Source organism: Hoplias malabaricus, chromosome 14 (assembly GCF_029633855.1).
Source record: "Hoplias malabaricus isolate fHopMal1 chromosome 14, fHopMal1.hap1, whole genome shotgun sequence".
Classification (NCBI taxonomy): domain Eukaryota; kingdom Metazoa; phylum Chordata; class Actinopteri; order Characiformes; family Erythrinidae; genus Hoplias; species Hoplias malabaricus.
Genome location: NC_089813.1, coordinates 13,467,566 through 13,477,794, shown reverse-complemented (window position 1 = coordinate 13,477,794; position 10,229 = coordinate 13,467,566).

Below are 10,229 nucleotides of genomic sequence, written 5' to 3'. Positions count from 1 at the left end.
ATCTATGGAAGAGACTGTACAGACTGGTAATGTAGAAGGGAGTGGTAGACAGGAGGGTGGTGAGGAAAAAAGTAGTGAAAGGGCGGAAGGAGTAAAGGGGAATACCTCAGAAGTTGATAATAAAGAGGCTGGTGGTAAACGGAGCAGAAAAAAATCGACACTGTGATGAGAGGACGACTGTTGTACAGCCTGGTGGAGAACAGGTGAATGTTTGTGGTGAGCTGGGAGATCAGAAAAACAGCGAGCAGGAAACCTCAGCTGGGACAGGCCAGGTGTCAGAGCTGCAGACTGGTGTTGAGGCGTTGGAACAGGATGGAGCTGTAGTACAGGCCCAAACAGGGAGTGATGGGGCACTGTGGGGTCGCTCTGTGCTGGAGGGACGTGTACTGAGACGGACGGTGGTGTAGCAGAGCAGGAGGAGGAGATGGGGGTTTTTAATTCACAGGATGATGATAACTGCTCAAATATTTCTGACATCAGTGTGTCTCAAGTAGTGGGCGTTAATCAGCTCTACACCTTAAAGGACATTGCTGATTTTCTGGACGATACTTTTGGCAGTTAATGTTACAGATTTCTTTCCAGATGCTGAAAAATTCATAGCATCAGTTGCATATTTACGGAAGTCAGCGAGCTTTGATGAACTGGATAAAAAAAAGAGATTTCGTTTAAAAAGGGGACAGGATGAGAAGGGCTGTAGTGGGGGAGTATATAAGACAGAAAGGTGTTGATGTGCTTTTCATCCAGGAAACTCATAGTGACGTCGATAATGAGGCTGAGTGGAGGAAGTGGTGGGAAGAGAATATCTTCCTTAGTCATTTTTCTAATACTACAGCAGGAGTGGCAGTGCTCTTTAATAAAAGACTGTCTTTCTGATACGAAGGTCACTAATTTGGAGCATGGCAGGATTTTAATTATAAATAGTGTAATTGAAGGGACACAGTTCCTGTTTGTAAATGTTTACGCTCATAACGTTGGCAGTGAGAGAGTACGCTTGTTCTGTAAACTGAAGGATGAACTGCAGCAGACTGATACAGATCCAGTGCTTGTAATGGGAGGAGATTGGAACTGTACGTTAGATTTTAGGGAGGACAGGATTGGAGAACAGCTGCACTCTCAGTCTTCTGAGGTGTTGGAGGGGGTTGTCCATCAGTGTGAACTGGTGGATGTGTGGAGGGAATCTAACCCTGATGTGTGACGTTATACATGGGTACTTGTGAAAGACTGGCGTGGACAGGTACAGCTTGTGCCCTTTTACAATGTGTGGAGGGTATGGGCTACGACAAACATCTGTTTATTTTAAATGTAAATGAAATGGGTGTGTCAGCTACATCTTTGTTTTATCAGTCCGTCCTGAGAGCCTGGTCGAATGTGCTGCGTGTAAATAGAAGAGACAAGCCTCTAACTTTGGTAGAACAGGAGCCTCTGTTTTATAACCCTCTCACTCAGACTAGTGTATTAGCATCGCAGTTTGTTCGAAAGAGTTTTTTACGAGCTGGAATTACTACAGTAGCTGGTCTGAGGACCATGGGAGACTGGAAAGCGGCCGATGAACTGTGTGCACAGACTGGTGTACGGTCCGCTCGGTTAATGGAGAGGTTGAAAGGACAACTGCTTTCTGGATTTCCTTCTCATTTCAGAGAGCTTTTGGAGGGTAGCTCTACAGGGAGCCAGCCTTATCTTTACATTCCGATCACTGCAGCAGCTCTAGATTTTCAGGAGACTGAAGGTTCTCTTCTTACTTTTAAAACCCCACAAGTGACATCACTGGAAGTTGCCAGTAAAAGAGCATTGTATGAGATTTTTTTTTTGTTAAAGTGTCTCACGGGAAGGTTTTAAATAGAGTGAAGGAGTCATGGTGGTCGGATCTGTTGGCCCCAGACTCTATAAACCACCCATACAGAAAAGGACAGCTGATCTACAGTGGCGTGTACTACATGGGGCTGTGGCCACGAACAGACATGCGGCACGCATCAACTCCACTGTCAGCAGCAAAAGTATATTTTGTGGTCAAGAAGAAACACTAGAACATCTATTTCTACACTGCACCCGACTGACTGCTCTGTTCTTGTTGCTGAGAGCGTGGTGCAGTGCGTTTGGGGTGGTGTTGACTAACCGTTTGTATTTGTGTGGACCAAAGTATAAAGCGGCACAGAGAAAGACGGTTGTGCTGTTGAATTTTTTGTTGGGTCAGGCTAAGATGGCTGTGTGGTTGTCCAGAAGAAACAGAATGAATAGGAGTGGTACCCAGGAAGTTGATGAAATGTTAAAAGCTCTGATAAAGATGAGATGAAAAATTTAATTTGCATTTTATAAAATGACCCATAGGCGGGAAGAATTTAGTTTAATCTGAGCCCAGAAGGGTATTTTATGCTCTGTTCATGAGGGTGTATTATTGATCTCATTGTAATTTATTGTTTATTTTTATTCATTTATTTAATTAAAATTTTTCCCCCTCTTTTCTCTCTCTCTCTCTCTCTCTCTCTCTCTCTGCGAGAGCTTTCTGGTGTTTTTGCCAACTTTTCTGATTTTCTTGATTTTCTACTTTCTATTCTTTTATTTCTTTCTCATAGTGAGGTTGTTGGTACCGAACTGTTTTTGGCCGGTGGTGAGGGGTTTGTAGCTGGCGTCATGGCCTCTGAGGCCGGCGTGGAAACGCTGTCTCTCCGCCATGGCGTCAGGTGTGTCCCGGAGAGCGGGCGACGGTGGAGGAAGTTTTGTTAGCGGTCGGAGAGAAGGTAGGATGTGAGAATATTTACTCGGCTTCTTGCATGAACAGAGCAGTGGTGGTGTTTTTGGAGGAGGAGAGCTGTGTGAGCAGCCTGATTGAATCGGGGATCCGGGTGAGGGGAGTGCTGGTGCAGGTCAGTCCTCTGCGTGCCCCCGCGACCCGCGTTGTTGTGTCTAACGTTCCGCCGTTCATTAAAACGAGGCGTTTATGAAAGAACTGGCTCGGTTTGGCAAATTTGCCGGTGCAATGAGCACGATTCCTCTCGGATGTAAAAATGAAGCAGTTAAACATGTTCTGTCTTTTCGGAGACAGGTTTTCATGTTTTTAAATAACCGTGATCAGACTATGGACGTGAGTTTTAGGGTTAAACACGGGGAGGGCTCGTACATTGTGTTCGTGAGTACGGAAAGACTCCGCTGTTTTGAGTGTGGAGACATCAGCCATAAACAGTTCGGCTGCCCACACAGAAAAGAGCAGCAGGGGGTGATGGGCCTAAACAGAGTGATTTAATGGAGGGGCAGCAGGTAGGGGACAGAGGTGAGGAGGTAGCTGAGGACTCGGGGCCTGAGAACAGGCCTGAACCCGTCAGCTCTGCAGGTGGAGAAGGGGTAGATGGTGATGGGCCTGATGTATTAATGAAGGTAACCCTTACCAAGAGTGATAGTAACGTTAATGTTAGTATTGTATCTGTGAACACACCCAGTGACCTCACTGACTCGGTCAGGCCTAGTGTTAGCCCCCACAGAAAGGCCCAGTGTAAAACTGATAAACTCGTGGAGGAGGGTGGAGGGTCAGTTCTGAAACAGGATGATGTGATTGTGGGCTGTGTGCGTGATGAGTGTCTCTGTGACTCGGGGGAAGCTGTGCTGGACTCCGAGGAGGAGAGTGTTTTATCAGATTGTTCAGGGCTGTCTGAAGTACCTGCCAGTTTGCCCTGTAGGCCGGGCTTTTTTTCGGCTCGGACCGGTCCGTCTGAGACCTCCTCTGAAATAACTGAGCCCCCAGAGGATGTTTATTCATTCTCAAAGATAAACCGGTTTTTGAAAGTTACAAAAGGTAAAAGGAATGTAGATCAGTGCAGTACGCCACTAAGAATGAGGACTTTGTCACTGTCCCCTAAGAGACGTTTTAGACTGAGGAAGTGGATAACGATTGCACGGAAAAGTTTGATTATTTCCTATGTGTAGTTTTTCTCTGGCACATCTGTATCTCTGGTGTTTACTGCTTTTGGGCGATGGTATTTTTCCCTGTGAACACTAAGGAGACTACTGAAGATAACTGTATTAATGGATGTGAAGAGTGTGTACAGCGCATGCAGCACGGGGGATTGTGGAGACTGTTTCGTGTGGTTGGAACACTGCCGGACTCAGGAGGAGGGTGCGTTTCGGGTAAACAGCCCATAAGAGACTGGAATCCTCATGGCGGCGCATCAGATATGAACTACAGCCGCCAGTAAGAGTACTGTCCAGGAAGTGGAGACAGGTCTGCGGCGTCCATTGCTTCTCTATTGACTGCTGATTTTGACTGTCCTATTTGGATTTTACACGGACTTTGCCAGAGGCTTGTGTATGAGGAATCTGCACTGGACTTGCAACTGATGGAGAAACAGAGTGGGGACTCGGGCGCTGGATGAGAAACTGAAGTGTTTTGAATGTGAAAGACATTGTATATTTCTGTTCAGTTTGTTTGATCATGTGGTGTGCTGATCAGCTACTGTGATGGTTTGGTGATGGAGTGTGTGTGTTTTCTTATGGGTTTGTTAGATTGATGTCTTTTTGTTTTTTGTTAAAGTGAAATGAAAGTCTCTCTCTCTCTGTTTTTCTCTCTCTCCTCTTTTTGCCTTGTCCAGCTCAGACTCTGTGTCCAGCCCCATGTTGAAGGCTCTCGACACACAGTTATAAATAAAATAAACTGAAGGAGTAAATGAATAACTATAGGACACTGTTGTAAAGGCAGTGTTGTTGATGAACGACTGGAGACAGAGAGATCTACAGAGAACTCACACACATTTTAAAGCACAGTTACTTATTCTTATATTTGCTGAATTTAACCACACAATGGCCTGAGCAATGTGGAGAGACAAATGTTATATTTAAGTCTGTTTCCTGTAGATGATGCGTTGATGCTCATTCAAAACTGAATGTAGTTTGACTGTTATTCAAAATGAAGAATAATAATAAAACTCAAACCCACAGACTCACCAGACACAGTCAGTGTAACAGCAGCACTGATCTCTGACTTCTGAGTGTCACTTTTCCTCTCCCCTCTGCAGGTGTATTTACCGTTAGACTCTGTAACAGAGCGGACTGTAATCTCCTGTGATTCACTGGATGTGTACCAACTGTCATCATTAAACCAGATGTACTTCCACTCAGTGTCTCTTCCTGACTCTACGACACACCTCAGAGTGACAGTCTCTCCTCTAAACACTTGTTTATCAGGCGCTATGTACAACACAGATTTAGGACTCTCTGTAGAAAAAGAAAAATCACAATTCATAACACAGTTATTAAAATAGTATCTTATGAATTTACCTCATTATATTATTAATAACAATGAATCAGAACAGAATTATTCACCAGTGAATCTTTAAAGTGTTAATGAAATTCAAAAGAGAGCCTTAATATAAAATGTTTTTTTTTTTATCTTTTTAAGTGTCCTTCCTGGATCATTCTGTCTCTAAATGGTTCTAGTGACGAACAATTCCAGAAAATAACTGTTCACTGAAATAAAACATTTACTTTGGAAATTGTTTAAACTTAAATAATGCCACTTTATCTTTTACAAAATGTTTCTTCTAAGAACCAAGCAGTGAAAGAAGTTTTAGGAACTAAAGTGGCATCACGCAAATAACTGTCACGCCTTCGTCCTGTCAGTCTGTTGTCCCGGCCATGTGCTTTATTTGCACATGGCTCTGTTTTGTTTATGTTCAAGTCTCCGCCTTTGTTCCGCCTCCTCGTCCGTGTCATGTGTTAACCCGTCCTCCTTGTTATCTGTCCAGGTGTGTCTCGTTTGTGTCTGTATTTAAGCCCTCTTGTTTCACGTCATGTTTGTCGTTCATTTCACTTCATTTGGTATTGTTGTTTAGCTCTGTTCCAGTCAAGTCAAGTCGTGTCGTTTCGTGTCCCAGTCGCGTTGTTGCCTTCCTTCCTTCTTCGTGTCAAATCGTTTTGTTTATATCCCTACTCTTGTTGTTTTCTAATTTCGTGTTTGCCCTGAAAGTCCGTTTGTGTAAGTTTCACTTCTCTTGTCACCGTGTCGTATCTATTTTCTCCGTTGTCGTCCGTCCTGTCGATCATGTTACCTGTCTATCTCCGTAAGTTTCCTCTGTCAGCGTTTCGCTTTGTTTTCCGTCTGTCCCCGTTTACCCTGCTTATTTCTTAGAGTCTAGTTTAGCCTGTTTTCCTTTTGTTTAAAGTCTGTTTTGGTTATTTTCTGTTATATAATAAACTCCCGTGTTTTAGCGAATGCGTCCGCCTCCCTCAATCCGCCCCTCGCTCCTGACAGAATGAACGACCACCAGGACGCAGCTAGCACAGACAGTATGTTCGACAGGGCTGCGATGTGGAATAGCCGGCTCCGACAGATACATGCCACAGTGGCTCAACGCCTTCGGGAGGAGTCGATTCATGAGTCGATTCATGAGTCGAGTGATTGCTCCAGCGCGAGTCGTAGGAGTCGGCGAAAGAAGCGTTCTGGAGTTCCCCCCTCGCTGGAGGATTACCCCCTCAGGTCCGGGGAAATTTTTGGGGGGGCGTTAAGGGTAGGGGCTGTTAGCCTCACCTCCGTAGCTCCGAGGTCTGAGGCTAACAGGGGCGCACCTCGAGGTGATCTAATGGGTGCGCCTGTGAAACCCCCTAAACCCTTTACAGCTCCAGCGCGAGCCCGGCGAGTAGCACAAGCCCCTGTCTTCGTTAACGCGGCGCCTCCTGCCGCGCCTGTCTTCGTTAACGCGGCACCTCCTGCCGCGCCTGTCTTCATTAACGCGGCGCCTCCAGCCGCGCCTGTCCTCGAGAGCGCGGCGCGCGCCTCTCCTGTCTTCGTTAGCGCGACGCGCGCCTCTCCAGTCTTCGTGGACGACGTCGCACGTTCTCCTGTCTTCGTGAGCGCGACGCGCGCCTCTCCAGTCTTCGTGGACGACGTCGCAGATTCATCTGCCTCCGTGGACGTCGTCGCACGTTCTTCAGCCTCCTTGGACGACGTCGCAGGCTCCCCTGTCTCCTTGGACGACGTCGCAGGCTCCCCTGTCTCCTTGGACGACGTCGCAGGCTCCCCTGTCTCCTTGGACGACGTCGCTGCAGGCTCCCCTGTCTCCTTGGACGACGTCGCTGCAGGCTCCCCTGTCTCCTTGGACGACGTCGCTGCAGGCTCCCCTGTCTCCTTGGACGACGTCGCTGCAGGCTCCCCTGTCTCCTTGGACGACGTCGCTGCAGGCTCCCCTGTCTCCTTGGACGACGTCGCTGCAGGCTCCCCTGTCTCCGAGGACGACGTCGCTGCAGGCTCCCCTGCCTCCGAGGACGACGTCGCTGCAGGCTCCCCTGCCTCCGAGGACGACGTCGCTGCAGGCTCCCCTGCCTCCGAGGACGACGTCGCTGCAGGCTCCCCTGCCTCCGAGGACGACGTCGCTGCAGGCTTCCCTGCCTCCGAGGACGACGTCGCTGCAGGCTCCCCTGCCTCCGAGGACGACGTCGCTGCAGGCTCCCCTGCCTCCAAGGACGACGTCGCTGCAGGCTCCCCTGCCTCCAAGGACGACGTCGCTGCAGGCTCCCCTGCCTCCGAGGACGACGTCGCTGCAGGTTCCCCTGCCTCCGAGGACGACGTCGCTGCAGGTTCCCCTGCCTCCGAGGAGGACGTTGCAGGTTCTCCTGTCTCGGTGATGGCGGCACCCGCCACTCCTGTCTCGGTGATGGCGGCACCCGCCGCTCCAGTGTCCGTGATGGCGGCACCCGCCGCTCCAGTGTCCGTGATGGCGGCACCCGCCGCTCCAGTGTCCGTGATGGCGGCACCCGCCGCTCCAGTGTCCGTGATGGCGGCACCCGCCGCTCCAGTGTCCGTGATGGCGGCACCCGCCGCTCCAGTGTCCGTGATGGCGGCACCCGCCGCTCCAGTGTCCGTGATGGCGGCACCCGCCGCTCCAGTGTCCGTGATGGCGGCACCCGCCGCTCCAGTGTCCGTGATGGCGGCACCCGCCGCTCCAGTGTCCGTGATGGCGGCACCCGCCGCTCCAGTGTCCGTGATGGCGGCACCCGCCGCTCCAGTGTCCGTGATGGCGGCACCCGCCGCTCCAGTGTCCGTGATGGCGGCACCCGCCGCTCCAGTGTCCGTGACGGCGGCGGCGCCCGCCGCTCCTGTTTCCGTGACGGCGGCGGCGCCCGCCGCTCCTGTTTCCGTGACTGTGGCGGCGCCCGCCGCTCCTGTCCCCGTGACTGTGGCGGCGCCCGCCGCTCCTGTCCCCGTGACTGTGGCGGCGCCCGCCGCTCCTGTCCCCGTGACTGTGGCGGCGCCCGCCGCTCCTGTCCCCGTGACTGTGGCTACGGCCTCCCCTGTCCATGTCCGTAGGTCGGCCCGAAGGACTTCAGGGCCGATCCCCAGAACTGTGCCTAGGCTGGTTCCTCAGACTGCCACACAGACATTAGCCAGTCCTGGGCACCCCCCTGTTATTTTGGTTCCCTTGTCTGTCCCTGTCCTGGTTCCCCTCTCTGTCCTTGTCCCTGTACCCGTGTCTGCCTTTGTGTCTGTCCCGGTCCCGGTCACTGTGTTGGTGTCAGTCCCTGTAAATGTTCTTGTACCTGTTCCCCTGCCAAGTCCTGTCCAGTCCCCTATCAGCCCTGTCCAGTCTATGTTTCAACCCCCGGTTCAGTCCCCTGTTAGTCATGTCCAGTCTCCGTATCTGTCCAACGTCCAGTCACCCGTCTTGTCTCCAGTCCAGTCTCTGTCTCAAACCCCTGTCCCGTCTCCTGTCCAGTCCCCGTTCCAACCCTCTGTCCTGTCTCATGTCCAGTCCCCAGTTAGTCATGTCCAGTCTCCGTATCCGTCTAGTGTCATGTCACCTGTCCTGTCTTCTGTCCAGTCACATACCCCTGTCCAGTCTAATGTTCCTATCCTGTCCAGTGTCTTGTCCCCTGTCTCGTCACCAGTCTCTGCTCCCGTCTATTCCCAGCACCCAGTCCTGTCATCAGTCCCGTCTCCATTCCAGTCCCCTGTTCTGTCACCTGTCCATGTCCAGTCTTCTGTCCCCAAACGTGTCCAGTCTCCGTATCCGTCCCACGTTCAGTCCCCTGTCTTGTCTCCCGTCAATTCCCATGTGTCCACTCCTGTCCTGTCCAGTCCGTTCTCGTCTCTTGTGGCTCCCCTTTGTCAGTCTCCTGTCATGTCCCATGTCCCGTCTCGTATATTCGGTCCTGTCGTGTCCCCAGCTCCTGTGTCGGTTCCCGTCCTGTCCTGAGTCCTGTCACCTGTTGGTTTGTTGTCCTGTCATGTTTTTCGTGCCCTCTCCTGCGCCAGCTCCTGGGGGGTTTAGGAGTACGCGCCCGGGAGTTGCGCGTTCTTGGGGGGGGCATCTGTCACGCCTTCGTCCTGTCAGTCTGTTGTCCCGGCCATGTGCTTTATTTGCACATGGCTCTGTTTTGTTTATGTTCAAGTCTCCGCCTTTGTTCCGCCTCCTCGTCCATGTCATGTGTTAACCCGTCCTCCTTGTTATCTGTCCAGGTGTGTCTCGTTTGTGTCTGTATTTAAGCCCTCTTGTTTCACGTCATGTTTGTCGTTCATTCACTTCTCTTTTCACCGTGTCGTATCTCTTTTCTCCGTTGTCGTCCGTCCTGTCGATCATGTTATCTGTCTATCTCCGTAAGTTTCCTCTGTCAGCGTTTCGCTTTGTTTTCCGTCTGTCCCCGTTTACCCTGCTTATTTCTTAGTCTAGTTTAGCCTGTTTTCCTTTTGTTTAAAGTCTGTTTTGGTTATTTTCTGTTATATAATAAACTCCCGTGTTTTAGCGAATGCGTCCGCCTCCCTCAATCCGCCCCTCGCTCCTGACAATAACCCTATTATTAATTTATTCAGTTTCTGTAACGGCTTGTTCAATTCAGGGCTGTTGTGGGTCAGGAGCCCGGGAATCACTGTTAAGAAGAGCGAACACACCCTGTGGACAGAGCACCCATACTTCACACGGTTTCACACACTCACATATTCCCTCACACACTCACATATTCCCTCACACACTCACATATTCCCTCACACACTCACATATCCACTCACACACACTCATATTCACACACACACACACACTCATTCACACACACACACACTCATATTCACTCACATATCCCCTCACACACTCACATATCCCCTCACACACTCACATATCCCCTCACACACTCACATATCCACTCTCACACACTCATATTCACTCACACACTCACACACACTCAAATCCACTCACACACACTCATATCCACTCACATATTCACTCACACTCACATATTCACTCACACACTCACATGTT